At 39.9% G+C, this 13978-nt stretch overlaps 1 long non-coding RNA gene across 1 annotated transcript; it reads left to right on the top strand.

Moving 5' to 3' along the window:
- The first annotated feature begins 304 nt into the window (after window positions 1-304).
- On the top strand, window positions 305-10558 carry LOC119469255. Its single transcript, XR_005198065.1, has 3 exons — window positions 305-400; window positions 7144-7321; window positions 10480-10558. It is a non-coding gene; the product is annotated as an uncharacterized LOC119469255 (long non-coding RNA).
- The last annotated feature ends 3420 nt before the right edge of the window (window positions 10559-13978 follow it).

The raw sequence follows: 13978 nt of genomic DNA, 5'->3' as shown, positions 1-13978 counted from the left end.
GCGCCACCATGCCCAGCTGATTTTTTGTATTTTTAGTAGAGACGGGGTTTCACCATGTTGACCAGGATGGTCTCGATCTCTTGACCTCGTGATCCACCCGCCTCGGGCTCCCAAAGTGCTGGGATTACAGGCGTGAGCCACCGCGCCCGGCTCCATCAGCATTTTTTAAATAAATGAATAAAGCCCAGAATGATTGCAAAATTAACTGTGGAACCTCTGCCTTTGTATATTGTTCCATCTTAGGTCATTCTATTAACAATATTTACTTGCCCCTGCCCACCAGCCTGGCACTTCTGTGGACTAATCAACCCACAGCAACTCCTCTGGCAGAGACTTTTATCTGCCCCCCAGTACCATGCTGTTTCAGTGACTGTGGCCTTATAGCGTAGCTTGAAATCAGGTAATGTGATGCCTCCAGAATTTGTTCTTTTTGCTTAGCCTTGCTTTGCTATGCGCTCTTTTTTGGTTTCATATAAATTTTAGAATTGTTTTTTCTATTTCTGTGAAAAATGATGGTGGTATTTAGGTAGAAATTGCAAGAAATATGTAGATTGCTTTTGGCATTATGGTCATTTTCTTTACTTTTAGTTTTATTTATTTATTTTTTTGAGATGGAGCCTTACTTTGTTGGCCAGGTTGGAGTGCAATGGTGTAATCTCAGCTCACTACAACCTCCACCTCCTGGGTTCAAGTGATTCTTCTGCCTCAGCCTCCTGAGTAACTGGGATTACAGGTGCTCACCATACCTGGCTAATTTCTGTATTTTTAGTAAAGACAGGATTTCACCATATTGGCCAGGCTGTTCTCGAACTCCTGATCTCGTGATCCACCCACCTCAGCCTCCCAACATGCTGGGATTACAGGCGTGAGCCACCCCATCCAGCCAGTCATTTTCACAATATTGTTTCTGCCCATCCATGAGCATGGGCGTGTTCCCATTTGTTTGTGTCATCTATGATTTATTTCAGCAGCATTGTGTAGTTTTCCTTGTAGAAGTCTCATATCTCCTTGGTTAGGTATTTTCCTAAGTATTTTTATTTTTATTTTTATTTTGTAGCTACTGTAAAAGGGGTGGAGGTCTTGATTTGATTCTCAGCTTGGTCACCATTGGTGTATAGGACAGCTACCAATTTGTATACATTAATTTTTAGCCGGAAACTGCTGAATTCTTTTATTGGTTCTAGGAGCTTTTGGATGAGTCTTTAGGGTTTTCTAGGTATACAACAATATTGTCAGCAAACACCATGAGTTTGACATCCTCTTTACCAATGTGGATGCCTTTAATTTCTTTCTCTTGTCTGATTGCTCTGGCTAGGACTTCCAGTACTGTGTTGAAAAGGAGTGGTGAGGTGAGCATCCTTGTCTTGTTTCAGTTCTCAGAGGGAATGTTTTCAACTTTTCCCCATTCAGTATTTTGTTGGCTGTGGGTCTGTCATAGGTGGCTTTTAATACATTGAAGCATGTCCCTTGTGTGACAGTTTTGCTGAGAGCTTTCATCATAAAGCGATGCCAGATTTCATTGAATGCTTTTTCTGCATCCATTAAGATAGTCATGTGATTTTTTTGTCTTTAATTCTGTTTGTGTGGTGTATCACATTTATTGACTTGCATATGTTAAACAATCTCTGCATCCCTGGTATGAGACCCACTTGATCATGGTAGATTATCTTTTTAATATGTTGTTGAGGCTGGGCGCGGTGGCTCACGCCTGTACTTCCAGCACTTTGGGAGGCTGTGGCAGGTGGATCACGAGGTCAAGAGATCGAGACCATCCTGGCCAATACGGTGAAACCCTGTCTCTACTAAAAATACAAAAATTAGCTGGGCGTGGTGGTGTGCACCTGTAGTCCCAGATACTCTGGAGGCTGAGGCAGGATAATTGCTTGAACCTGGGATGCGGAGGTTGTAGTGAGCCGAGATCCGGCCACTGCACTCCAGTCTGGTGCCTGGCAACAAAATAAAACTCTGTGTCAAAAAAAATATGTTGGCCGGGCGTGGTGGCTCAAGCCTGTAATCCCAGCACTTTGGGAGGCCGAGGCAGGTGGGTCACGAGGTCAAGAGATCGAGATCATCCTGGTCAACATGGTGAAACCCCGTCTCTACTAAAAATACAAAAAATTAGCTGGGCATGGTGGTGCGTGCCTGTAATCCCAGCTACTCAGGAGGCTGAGGCAGGAGAATTGCCTGAACCCAGGAGGCGGAGGTTGCGGTGAGCCGAGATCGCACCATTGCACTCCAGCCTGGGTAACGAGTGAAACTCCGTCTCAAAAAAAAAAAAAAAAAAAATTGTTGTTGAATTCAGTTAGCTAGTATTTCACTGAGGATTTTTGCATCTACGTTCCTCAGGGATATTAGTCTATAGTTTTTTGTTTGTCTGTTTTTGGTTATGTTCTCTTCTGGTATTGGTATTAGAGTGACACCGGCTTCATAGAATGATTTAGGGAACATTCTTTCTTTCTCTGTCTTGTGGAATAGTACCAATAGAATTGGTACCAATTCTTCTTTCAATGTCTTGTAGAATTAAGCTGTGAATCCGTCTGGTCCTGGACTATTTTTTGTTGGTAATTTTTTTTATTACCCTTTCAATCTCACTGCTTATTATTGGTCTGTATAGGGTATCTAATTCTTCCTGATTTAAGCTAGAAGGGTTGTATCTTTCCGGGAACTTATCCATCTCCTCTAGGTTTTCTAGTTAATGTACATAAAGGTGTTCATAGTGGCCTTGAATGAGCTGTATTTCTGTGGTGTTTGTTGTAACATTTCCCATTTTGTTTCTTATTGAGCTTACTTGGATTTTCTCTCTTCTTTTCTTGGCTAATCTTGCTAATGTTTTATCAATTTTATCTATCTTTTCAAAGAACCAGCTTTTTGTTTCATTTATCTTTTATATATTTTTTGTTTGTTTGTTTCAATTTCATTTCGTTCTGCTCTGATCTTGGTTATTTTCTTTCTTCTGCTGGGTTTGGGTTTGGTTTGTTCTTGTTTCTCTAGTTCCCTGAGGTGTGACCTTAGATTGTCTGTTTGTGCTCTTTCAGACATTTTGATGTAAGCATTTATGGCTTTCCTCTTATCACCACTTTTGTTGTATCCCAGAGGTTTTGACAGGTTGTGTCACTATTGTCATTTAGTTTGAAGAATTTTTCAAATTTCCATCTTGATTTCATTTTTGACCTAATGATCATTCAGGAGAAAGCTATTTAATTTCCATGTATTTGCATGGTTCTGAAGGTTCCTTTTGGAATTGATTTTCCAGTTTTATTCCACTGTCATCTGAGTGAGTGCTTGATATAATTTCAATTTTCTTAAATTTATTGAGGCTCATTTTGTGGCCTATCATTTGATCTATCTTGGAGAAAGTTACATGCACTGATGAATAGAATATATATTCTGTGGTTCTTGGGTGGAATGTTCCATTAAGTCCATTTGTTCCAGGGTAGAGTTTAAATCCTGTGTTTCTTTGGTGACTCTGTTCTGATGACCTGTCTAGTGCTGTCGGTGGAATATTGAGCTTCCCCACTATTATTGTGTTGCTATCTCATTTCTTAGGCATATTAGTAATTGTTGTATAATTTGGGAGCTCCAGTGTTAGGTGCATATATATTTGGGATTGTGATATTTTCCTGTTGGGCAGGGCTTTTTATCATTATGTTATTTCCCTTTTTGTCTTTTTTTAACTGCCATTGCTTTCAAGTTTGTGTTGCCTGATATAAGAATAGCTATTCCTGCTTGCTTTTGGTGTTTGTATGGAATGTCTTTTACCACCCTTTAGCTTAAGTTGATGTGAGTTCTTACATGATAGGTGAGTCTCTTGAAGGCAGCAGATAGCTGGTTGGTGAATTCTCCATTCTGCAATTTTGTATCTTTTAAGCGGAGCATTCAGACATTTACATTCAATGTTAGTATTGAGATATGAGGTGCTATTTCATTCAACATGCTATTTGTTGCCTGTATACCTTGTTTGTTTAAATTTTATTTTATAGGTTCTGTGAAATTTATGCTTTAAAGAGGTTCTGTTTAATGTGTTTCCAGGATTTGTTTCAAGATTTAGTGCTCTATTTAGCAGTTCTTGTAGTCCTGACTTGGTAGTGGCAAATTATCTCAGCGTTTGTTTGTCTGAAAAAGGCTGTGTCTTTCTTTCATTTATGAAGCTTAGGTTTATTGGATACAAAATTCTTGGCTGATAATTGTTTTGTTTAAGGCTGAAGACAGGGTCCCGATCCTTTGTAGCTTGTAGTGTTTCTGCTGAGAAATCTGCTGCTAATCTGATAGGTTTTCCTTTATAGGTTACCTGCTGCTTTGCCTTACAGCTCTTGATTCTTTTCTTCATCTTAACTTTAGATAACCTGATGACAATGTGCCTGCCTAGGTAGTGATCTTTTTGTGACAAATTTCCCAAATGTTCTTTGAGCTTTGTGCAGTTGGATATCTAGGTCTGTAGCAAGGCCCAGGAAGATTTCCTTGATTATTCCCCCAAATATCTTTTCCAAACTTTTGAATTTCTCTTCTTCCTCAGGAACAGCGTTTATTGTTAGGTTTGGTCATTAAACATAATCCCAAACTTCTTGGAGGCTTTGTTCACATTTTCTTATTCTTTTCCTTCTTTGTTGGATTCGGTTAATTATAAAACTTTGTCTTTAAGCTCTAAATTTCTTTCTTTGGTTTGTTCGGTTCTATTGCTGAGATTTTCCAGAGCATTTTGCATTTCTATAAGTGTGTCCATTGTTTCCTGAAGTTTTGTTTTTTATTTATGCTATTTCGCTAAAGATTTCTCCCCTCATTTCTTGTATTATTTTTTTGATTTCCTTAAATTTGGCTTCACTCATCTCTGGTACCTCCTTGATTAGCTGAATAACTGACCTTCTGAATTCTTTTTCAGGTAAATCAGAGATTTCTTCTTGGTTTGAATCCATTGCTGGTGAGCTAGTGTGATTTTGGCGGGCTGTTAAAGAACTTTGTTTTGCCATATTACCAGAGCTGGTTTTCTGGTTCCTTCTCATTTGGGTAGGCTCTGTCAGAAGGAAGGTTTAGGGCTCAAGTCTGTTGTTCAGATTCTTTTGTCCCCTGGGGTGTTTTCGCCCTTTTCCTATGGATGTGGCTTTTTTTCTTATGGATGTGGTTTTCGCCCTTTTCCTATGGATGTGGCTTCCTGAGAACTGAGCTATAGTGACAGTTATCTCTCCTGGATCTAGCCACCTAGCAGATCTACCCGGCTCCAGGCTGGCACTGGTAGTTGTCTGCACAGAACCCTGTGATGTGAATCATCTGTGGGTCTCTCAGCTTATGGGTACCAGCATCTCCTCTGTTGGAGGTGGCAGGGGAGTGAAATGGACTCTGTGAAGGTCCTTAATTTTGGTTGTTTAATGTACTATTTTTGTGCTGGTTGGTCTCCTGCTAGGAGGTGATGCTTTCAAGAGAGCATCAGCTGTGATAGTATGGGGAGGATCTGGTGGTGGCTGGGGCCCTAAACTTCCACGAGTATGTGCCCTTGGTCTCCAGCTACCATGGTGGGTAGGGAAAGGCTATCAGGCTGGGGCAGGGCTAGATGTGTCTGAGCTCAGACTCGCCTTGAGTGGGTCTTGCTGTGGTTGCTGTGGGGATGGGGGTATGGTTCCCAGGTTAATGGAGTTATGTTCCTAGGAGGATTATGGCTGCCTCTACTGTGTCATGCAGGTTGTCTGGGAAGTGGGGGAAAACTGGCAGTCATAGGCCTTACCCAGCTCCCACACAACCCAAAAGGCCAGTCTCACTCCCACCATGCTTCCTCCAGCAACAGCACTGAGTCTGTTCCCAGGCAGTGGGCAATCAGGGCTGAGAACTTGTCTCAGACTGCCAGCCTTCCAGCTGCAAAAACAAGTAGGGCTTTCATGCTTCCCTGCCTGTGGGATCTGCCCACTGGATTCATTTCCTCCCCCCAAATTCTAGCCAGGAGACTTCTCATTTGGTTGAATTGTTACAAAGTTCAGCTGGAGGTTTCCTTCTCCCTGTGGCCTTTTCCCAGTACCTCTGGTAGCCTATATATCAGCCATATACCCAGAGACTTTGTGCATCTATACACAGGTCATATGGCCGATTCTTTATTCTTTCCTGTGTAAACATGGAGCAGAAGAGGCATTCATGTCTGGTTTCATTAGGAATTTTATATTTTTTCCATATATAATTTTCCCTGGGTAATAGACTTACCATTCCCCAGATCTACATAACCTCTAAGCCTCAGTAAAACTCTAAATTAAACACAATTTGTTTCTATCCTTCCAGTGTTTTTCTCCCCTGAGAAAATGTGGTTGCAGGTTCCCCAAGAACTTTTCCCCAGAAATATACTTGCAGTTTTTCTGAGCCTTAAAAATTTAAACTAGTGTTTCCCAAAGAGTAGTTTCAGATCTGCATCAAAATTACCTGGGAGTGTTGTTATTCTGAAGAGTAACATGGAGTCTTGGGCCTTGAACTCACTTAGTCCCACTATCTGGAGTTGGAGCATCTGTGGTTTAGAAGCTCTCTAGGTGACTGTAAGGAACAAAAAACCTTCGAGTCACTGCTTTCAAGTAGACACTAGAGGCCATTTTTGCTAACCCTCAGGTCACCTCTCCTCTGCATAGATGCAGCTACCTCCCACCCATCTTGCTAAAATCAGAGCTTCAAAAATTTTACTGCCTTCCTGCTCAGAGTATGGATCATGGACTAGCATTGTCATTCCTGGGTAACTGTTAAAAATGCCCATCTCGGGCCTCCCTTTAGATCTACCAAACCAGAATATGCATTTTAACAAGCTGTCCAGGTGATTCCTAAGCAGGTGAGTATGGGGGAAGCACTAAGCACCAGCACTGTGCCTTCTCTTGCAATACGACAGAGCCCTCCTCCATTCCTATGGCTTGGCTAAGGACACAACTTACACTATGCATAAACCTGCCACTGAGGAAGGAGGCCAGTGGTGGAATCGATTACTGAGTGTCCATTGAGGGCCACAGACAGGATAGTGGGAAGATGTCTGTAATAGTTAATTTAAGCGTCAATTTAGCTAGGTCACATCATCCGGATATTGGATCAAACACTAATCTAGATATTGCTATGAAGCTATTTTTTAGGTGAGATTAACATTTAAATCAAGAGATTTTGAGTAAAGCAGATTATCTTCCTTTCATGATGTAGGTGGGTCTTATTCAATCCACTGAAGTATATTAAGAGAATAACGACTGACCTTTCTTGAGGAAGAGGAAATTGTGCCAGCAGACAGCCTGTGGAGTTGAGCTGCAACATGGACACTTGCCTGCGTCTCCAGCCTTCTGCCCTACCCTGCATATGTTGGACTTACCAGCCTCCACAATGTGTGAGACGATGCCTTAAAATAAATCTCTGTCTCTGTCTCTCTCATATATATAATATCACATATTTATATCTATCTATATCTATCTATCATCCATCCACCTCTCTGTCTCTATCTAATCTTCTATAGATTCCATTTGTCTGGAGAATCCTAAAATGCTACAAAACCAATGCAAATCTCCTTTACTGCCATGCGCTTTTCTCTTCACATTCTTCCATTTTTCCCTCTCACCTATGGAATAAATCCAAAATTCCTTAGAATGATATTCAAGGTCTCATTTTCCACCTACTGCCACATTTCTGTCTCATTAGGCTACTCCATTTCAGACCAGCTTTCATGTCTCTGCTCGTTCCATCTCTCCCTGGCCTCCTCCTGTAATCCTTCTCATCTCTGACGCATCTTCATTACCAAATACAAACACACAAGTGTTTGTTCAATGTTATCAAATGAAATCTTCCCCTTTCCACCAGCCTCTTACCACTATTATACTCTGAAAAACCTCTGAAAGATTATTTATAAAATATATTATCATTAAATTAATGTATATCCTATTCTTTCACTAGACTTCAAGTCCCTTGAAGGCAGGAAATATGTTTTATTACCCATTTGTTTACATGTGTTCCTCTCAGTCTCTATTCAGTAAAATTTACTAAATGAATAAAACGTTGTATGTTTGATATATGTTATTGATTTATTAAGTATATTCTAAATACTAAACATGGAGAGAGACTATGTTTGTTTGTTTGTTGGTCTGTTTACTTTGTAACAGAAAATGTCGCACTAAGAAGACTAACCCTCTCAGAGATTGCTATTGTATGGAATACCTAAAATAGAATTCCCCTTCCTTTATTCCTTGTGCTGTCTTCCTGATTTGTTTTTGCTTTTTTTTTTTTTTTTTTTTTTTTTTTTTTTTGGTAGCGTTTTCCACTATCTGGCATTTCATTTGTGTACAATGTTATTTATTGCTTGTCTTCTTCCTCAAGAATATAGGCTCCATGAGAGTTTGCACTTGTGAATGCTTAATAAATATTTTTGAATGAACTCATTTATATTTGAGCATGAATGCATGGTCAAGTCATGAGTGTCTGTCCATTAAAAATAACAAAAACATTTACATGCTCAAGTAGAAGAAGCTGGATATGAATATTCAACTGTAGAATGGTGAAAAGTCAATCTTACTGATTTTGGTTTTATTCTTGGGTAACATAAGAGGCTGGCCTTGGGTAGAGGTTCTTCAACTTAATTTTTAGTATCAGAGTCCCTTTCTCAAAATCAAATGTTATATAAAAGTATGGCAACCCTGTGGAAGGACTGTCTGCCCAGAGGAAGAGTGACATTTTCTGGCTTGTGCAAAGGCTCCATGTGGACTAGCAGAGGCCCTTCATGGAGCTTTAATACAAAAATCAGATGAAAACGGTATTTATTGCTCTGTTAAAGCAGGGATGAGGAACCTTGTCCTTTGGGCGTCCACCTTATCATTCCTTGTGGTCCCTAAGGCATCTTTGGGGGAAGTAGGACTTCATGAAATACACTTTGAAAACCACATGATCCAGTGCCTCTGAGGAAAATTCCAGCTCCAAGCATCATTAATCACGTGGGACTTTCAGCCTAAAACAACTCAGGCCTAGGGAGGTGTAAAGTTTTAATAGAAACTGATGTGGCACTGATTTCATAGAGAAGCAAAACAGAGGCTGATAGCATCTGTAAGCATTTAGATTATAGTGGAACCAGGGGCAATAAGCAGCCTGGATTTTGAGATTGAACCAAGCTGAGAAAACCTCATTGCTTTTTTTTTCTTTTTTAAATGGGAATGAGAATTGCATGATTAATAAAAGAGAGAGAGAAAATGAAGATGTAACATAACCTAATTTTAGTAAAGCACTTAATACAGTATCTAATAAAGTCTTACTTGCAAAATGAATTCAAATTGAATTGGATTTGGACTCTAGCATTCTGTACAGGCTAAAAGCTGAGGGCTGATGACATCAAAACCAGGGAAAGATGCGATGTATCACATTACAGAGGTGTCTCATAGCCCTGCCCCAGGAATCAATGAAACTCTAGTGTTAGTTAACAGCTTCATTAACGATCTACAAGATGAGACAAAAGAGTATCTTAATGAATGTTACTGAAGAAACTGTGGAGAGATGCTGCAAATCCCAGTCTCAACTGAGAGGTTTGCAATGAGAAAATAAATATGTAGAAGCAGCTGAGAACAAACAGCTTAGGCACTAATATTTGGGGGAAAATGCTTTGCAAGAGTTTGAAGAAATGCATTTCTTAAACCTTATAAAATAGTATTCTTGGAGATTTGAATAAAATAAACGTTTATGTCAACGATGAAATTAAGGTTATGCCTAACCTATATGCCCAGGGCAATTCTTTCCACCAACAAAACAAATATATAAGTAAATAACCACAGCGCATTATAAAGTAGCAGCTAGACAAAAGTCACTTTTTACCTTCTTCCCTTTTGCTCTTTCTTTTGGCATGTTTGTGGCAGAACTCTGGTATAGAATTGCTACAAAGAACAATAGAAAGGGATTTAGTTAACTGATCAATTTTATTTTAGAAACAGGGTCTCACTCCGTCACCCAGGCTGGAGTGCAGTGGTGTGATCATAGCTCACTGTAACCTCAAACTCCCAAGCTCAAGTCATCCTTCTACCACAGCCTACTGAGTAACTGGGTCTACAGATTCACCACCATGTCCAGATAATAATTAAAAAAAACTTTTTAGATGCAAGGTCGTGCTACGTTTCCCAGGCTGGCCTAGAACGCCTGGCCTCAAGAGATTTTCCTGCCTCAGTCTCCCAAGTGCTGAGATTAAAGGCATGACTCACTGTACCCAGCAGGTTTAACTGGTTTCTGGTTTTGTTTTTAATGGAGATGACATTAGCAGATACAGGCAGCATTCATAAAGACTTGTGCCTTGCCTCCTTTCCCCTGCCATCCCAGAAAAAGAACTTCAGTGGCTTCTAGATTTTTTTCAGAGGAAGGTGAAAAAAGAGAATAAAGAATTCACATGGTATCAAAGCTGAATGCTTCCTCTCCATTACTGCCCCCTAAACCAGTACTGTATAGAGAAAGAAAGCCAACACGTATTCCATAGTAAAGTCATTAATTTAACCTTTTTTTCTTTTTTTCATTTCTATGTAACAGGATGCAAAGCAGAGTCCTTAACCTTAGGAAGTGCATGGTTTAGTAGGGAGAGAGCCAAAAAGCTAACATTGAAAGAAACAAGTGTTCACATCTCCATATGAGATGGGGGCATAGGAAAAAACAGAGATCTCTTCAATGGAAAATGAAGCATTTGAACCATGACCTGAAAACTCATAAGCACTTCAAAGGCTATCAATCAGACGAGAGAATGATGGGGAGGTGAGTGGCAGTAGGAGCAGGAAATGAGGTCAAAATGGTGAAGGCACCAAATCATGACTAACCTTAAAAGCTATTCAAAAGAATTTTAATTTTATTCTATCTGTGTTGGGAACTCATTGGAGAATTTTGCGTCGGAGGATGACATTATGGTAACAGCCTCCTAACCATTTGTTTCTTCTGGCTTTACCCTCCTACAGTCCAGTCTCAGCACAGCCACAAGAGTTATCTTGTTAAAATGTAACCCAGATAATGACATCTGCTCAAAACCTCCAAAGGCTTCCCATATCAGAGAAACAGAAGCCTAGGTACTTGCTATGACTTGCAGAGTTCTACATGATCTGGTTCCCGGTCACTCTCTTACCTCTTCTGGTCCTGCTGTCCCCCTTTTGCCTGTTTCACTTCTTTCCAACCACCAGAAAATGCAAGGCACTGGTCCACCTCCAGGACTTTGTGCCTACTCTTCCTTCTTAGTAATACCTGTCACCCAGATCCTGCATGTTTCACTGCTTAGTCCTCTAAATGTCATCACCCAATGAGTCCGTCTTGCTTGCTGCATAGATAGGGCCAATGTACCGCAGTATTGCAGTGAAGAAACAGGTTACTTAACACAAGAGCAGACAAGCAAAAGGGCAGGAGTTTATAACTCAAATCAGCCCTCCTAATAAACTTAGAGGCTAGGGTTTTCACGAATAATTTGGTGGGCATGGGTCTAGGGAATGGGTGCTGCTGATTGGTTGGGGATGAAATCATAGGGGTATGGAAAACAGTCTTCGTGTGCTGAGCCTGCCTTTGGGTGGGGGCACAGTTATGGGTCCAGGTGGTGTCAGTCACTTAATGAATGTTATTGAAGAAACCGTGGAGAGATGCTGCAAATCCTAGTCTGAACTGAGAGGTTTGCAATGAGACATAAATATGTTAGAAAGTAAAAGTCTGAAAAGCATCTCAAAAGACCCATCTTAAGTTCTATTAGGTAGATGCCATTACTTTTAATGGCAAAAAACACAATTATTTGCGCACAAACCTAGTATCATGGTGATGTTATCTATATGAGCAACTGGAGAGGACACAAATCTTAGGATCGCTGGCCATATGATATGACTCTTGATCAGTAAGGGATTATAGAAAAACAAGCTAGGGGACAATGGCTGGTTATCATTTAGCTACAGCTATATCTTAGCAGACTTCAGGCCCCTCTCATAATTCTAATCTTGCTGTCTTTTATCAGCCTTATAAAGGCAGTTTCAGTTGCCAAACAAGGAGGGATCGGTTTTATGGAGGTACTACTATCATCCTTCCTTTAAAGTTAAACTATAATCTAACTTCCTTCCATGGTTAGCTTGGCCTACCACCAGGAGTGAACAAAGATAGCGAGACAGTGAGGCTAGCAGCGAGATGAAGTCAGCCATGCTAGACTCCTCTAGCTCTCATAATCTCTGCAAACGTGGTTTCATCAATACCCTCCAAAATGCTACATTTGCAGTGAAACCATCCTATCTAAAATTTCATCTCCCTCCCCCAACCTTCTTATTTCCTCCCCTGTTTTGTCAATTTTGTGAATACATATTATTTTCTTTTCTTTTTCTCTTTTTCTTTTTTTTTTAAATAGAGACAGGGTCTTCCTACGTTGCCCATGCTGCTCTTGACCTCTTGCGCTCAATAGATCCTCCTACCTCAGCCTCCCAAAGTGCTGGGATTTTAGGCCACTGTGCCCAGCCTCAATTCTAATATACTATATTATTTACTTATATATTTTATTGTCTCCTCCCTCTAGGAAATAAAATCCATGGGGGCAAGAATTTTTGTCTTTGTTCAATTCTACAAGACAATGGCTGGAACAGTTTCTACACATAATAGATCCTTGGTAAATATTTATTGAATAAATGAGTAAATGGATAAACTAAGGAAAGATAAAATAAAGGAGGCTGCAGAGAGACCTTTCAGGAGGCTATTGTAATTGTTAGGTAGCCTTAAAACAAAAAAAGAGAATAAAATACCTAGGAATACAACTTACAAGGAATGTGAGTGACCTCTTCAAGGAGAACTACAAACCACTGCTCAAGGAAATAAGAGAGGACAAAAACAAATGAAAAACATTCCATGCTTATGGATAGAAAGAATCAACATCATGAAAATGTCCATACTGCCCAAAGTAATCTATAGATTCAATGCTATCCCCATCAAACTACCATTGACTTTCATCACAGAATTGGAAAAAAACTACTTTAAATTTCATACGGAACCAAAAAAGAGCCCACATAGCCAAGACAATCCTAAGCAAAAAGAACAAAGATGAAGACATCATGCCACCTGACTTCAAACTATACCACAAGGCAACAGTAACTAAACAGCATGGTATTGGTACCAGAACAGATATATAGACCAGTGGAACAGAACAGAGGTCTCAGAAATAACACCACACATCTACAACCATTTGACACACCTGACAAAAACAAGCAACGGGGAAAGGATTCCCAATTTAATAAATGATGCTAGGAAAACTGGCTAGCCATATGCAGGAAGCCGAATCTGGATTCCTTCCTTACACCTTATACAAAAATTAACCCAAGATGGATTAAACACTTAAACATAAGACCTAAAACCATAAAAACCCTAGAAGAAAATCTAGGCAACATCATTCAGGACAGAGGCATGGGCAAAGGCTTCATGACTAAAACACTGAAAGCAATGGCAACAAAAGCCATAATTGATAAATGGAATCTATAAGCTAAAGAGCTTCTGCACAGCAAAAGAATATACCATCAGAGTAAACAGGCAACCTACAGAATGGGAGAAAATTTTTGTAATCTATCCATCTGACAAAGGGCTAATATCCAGAATCCACAAAGAGCTTAAACACATTTACAAGAAAAAAACACCAACCCCATCAAAAAGTTAGAATGGCATTCATTAAAAAGTCAGGAAACAGCAGATATTGGAGAGGATGTGAAGAAATAGGAACACTTTTACATTGTTAGTGGGAGTGTAAATTAATTCAACCATTGTGGAAGACAGTGTGGCGATTCCTCAAAGATCTATAACTAGAAATACCATTTGACCCAGCAATCCCATTACTGGGTATATACTCAAAGGATTATAAATCATTCTGTTATAAAGATACATGCACATATATGTTTATTGCAGCACTGCTCACAATAGTAAAGACTTGTAACCAACTCAAATGCCCATCAATGGTAGCCTGGATAAAGAAAATGTGGCCTGCACAGCCTGCAGAACTGTGAGCCAATTAAACCTCTTTTCCTTATAAAATAAAAAAAAAAAA

Source organism: Cebus imitator, unplaced genomic scaffold, assembly GCF_001604975.1.
Source record: "Cebus imitator isolate Cc_AM_T3 unplaced genomic scaffold, Cebus_imitator-1.0 Scaffold18, whole genome shotgun sequence".
Lineage (NCBI taxonomy): Eukaryota > Metazoa > Chordata > Mammalia > Primates > Cebidae > Cebus > Cebus imitator.
The sequence above is the reverse complement of the archived record's forward strand: the minus strand, read 5'-3'. Positions and strand labels throughout refer to the sequence as shown.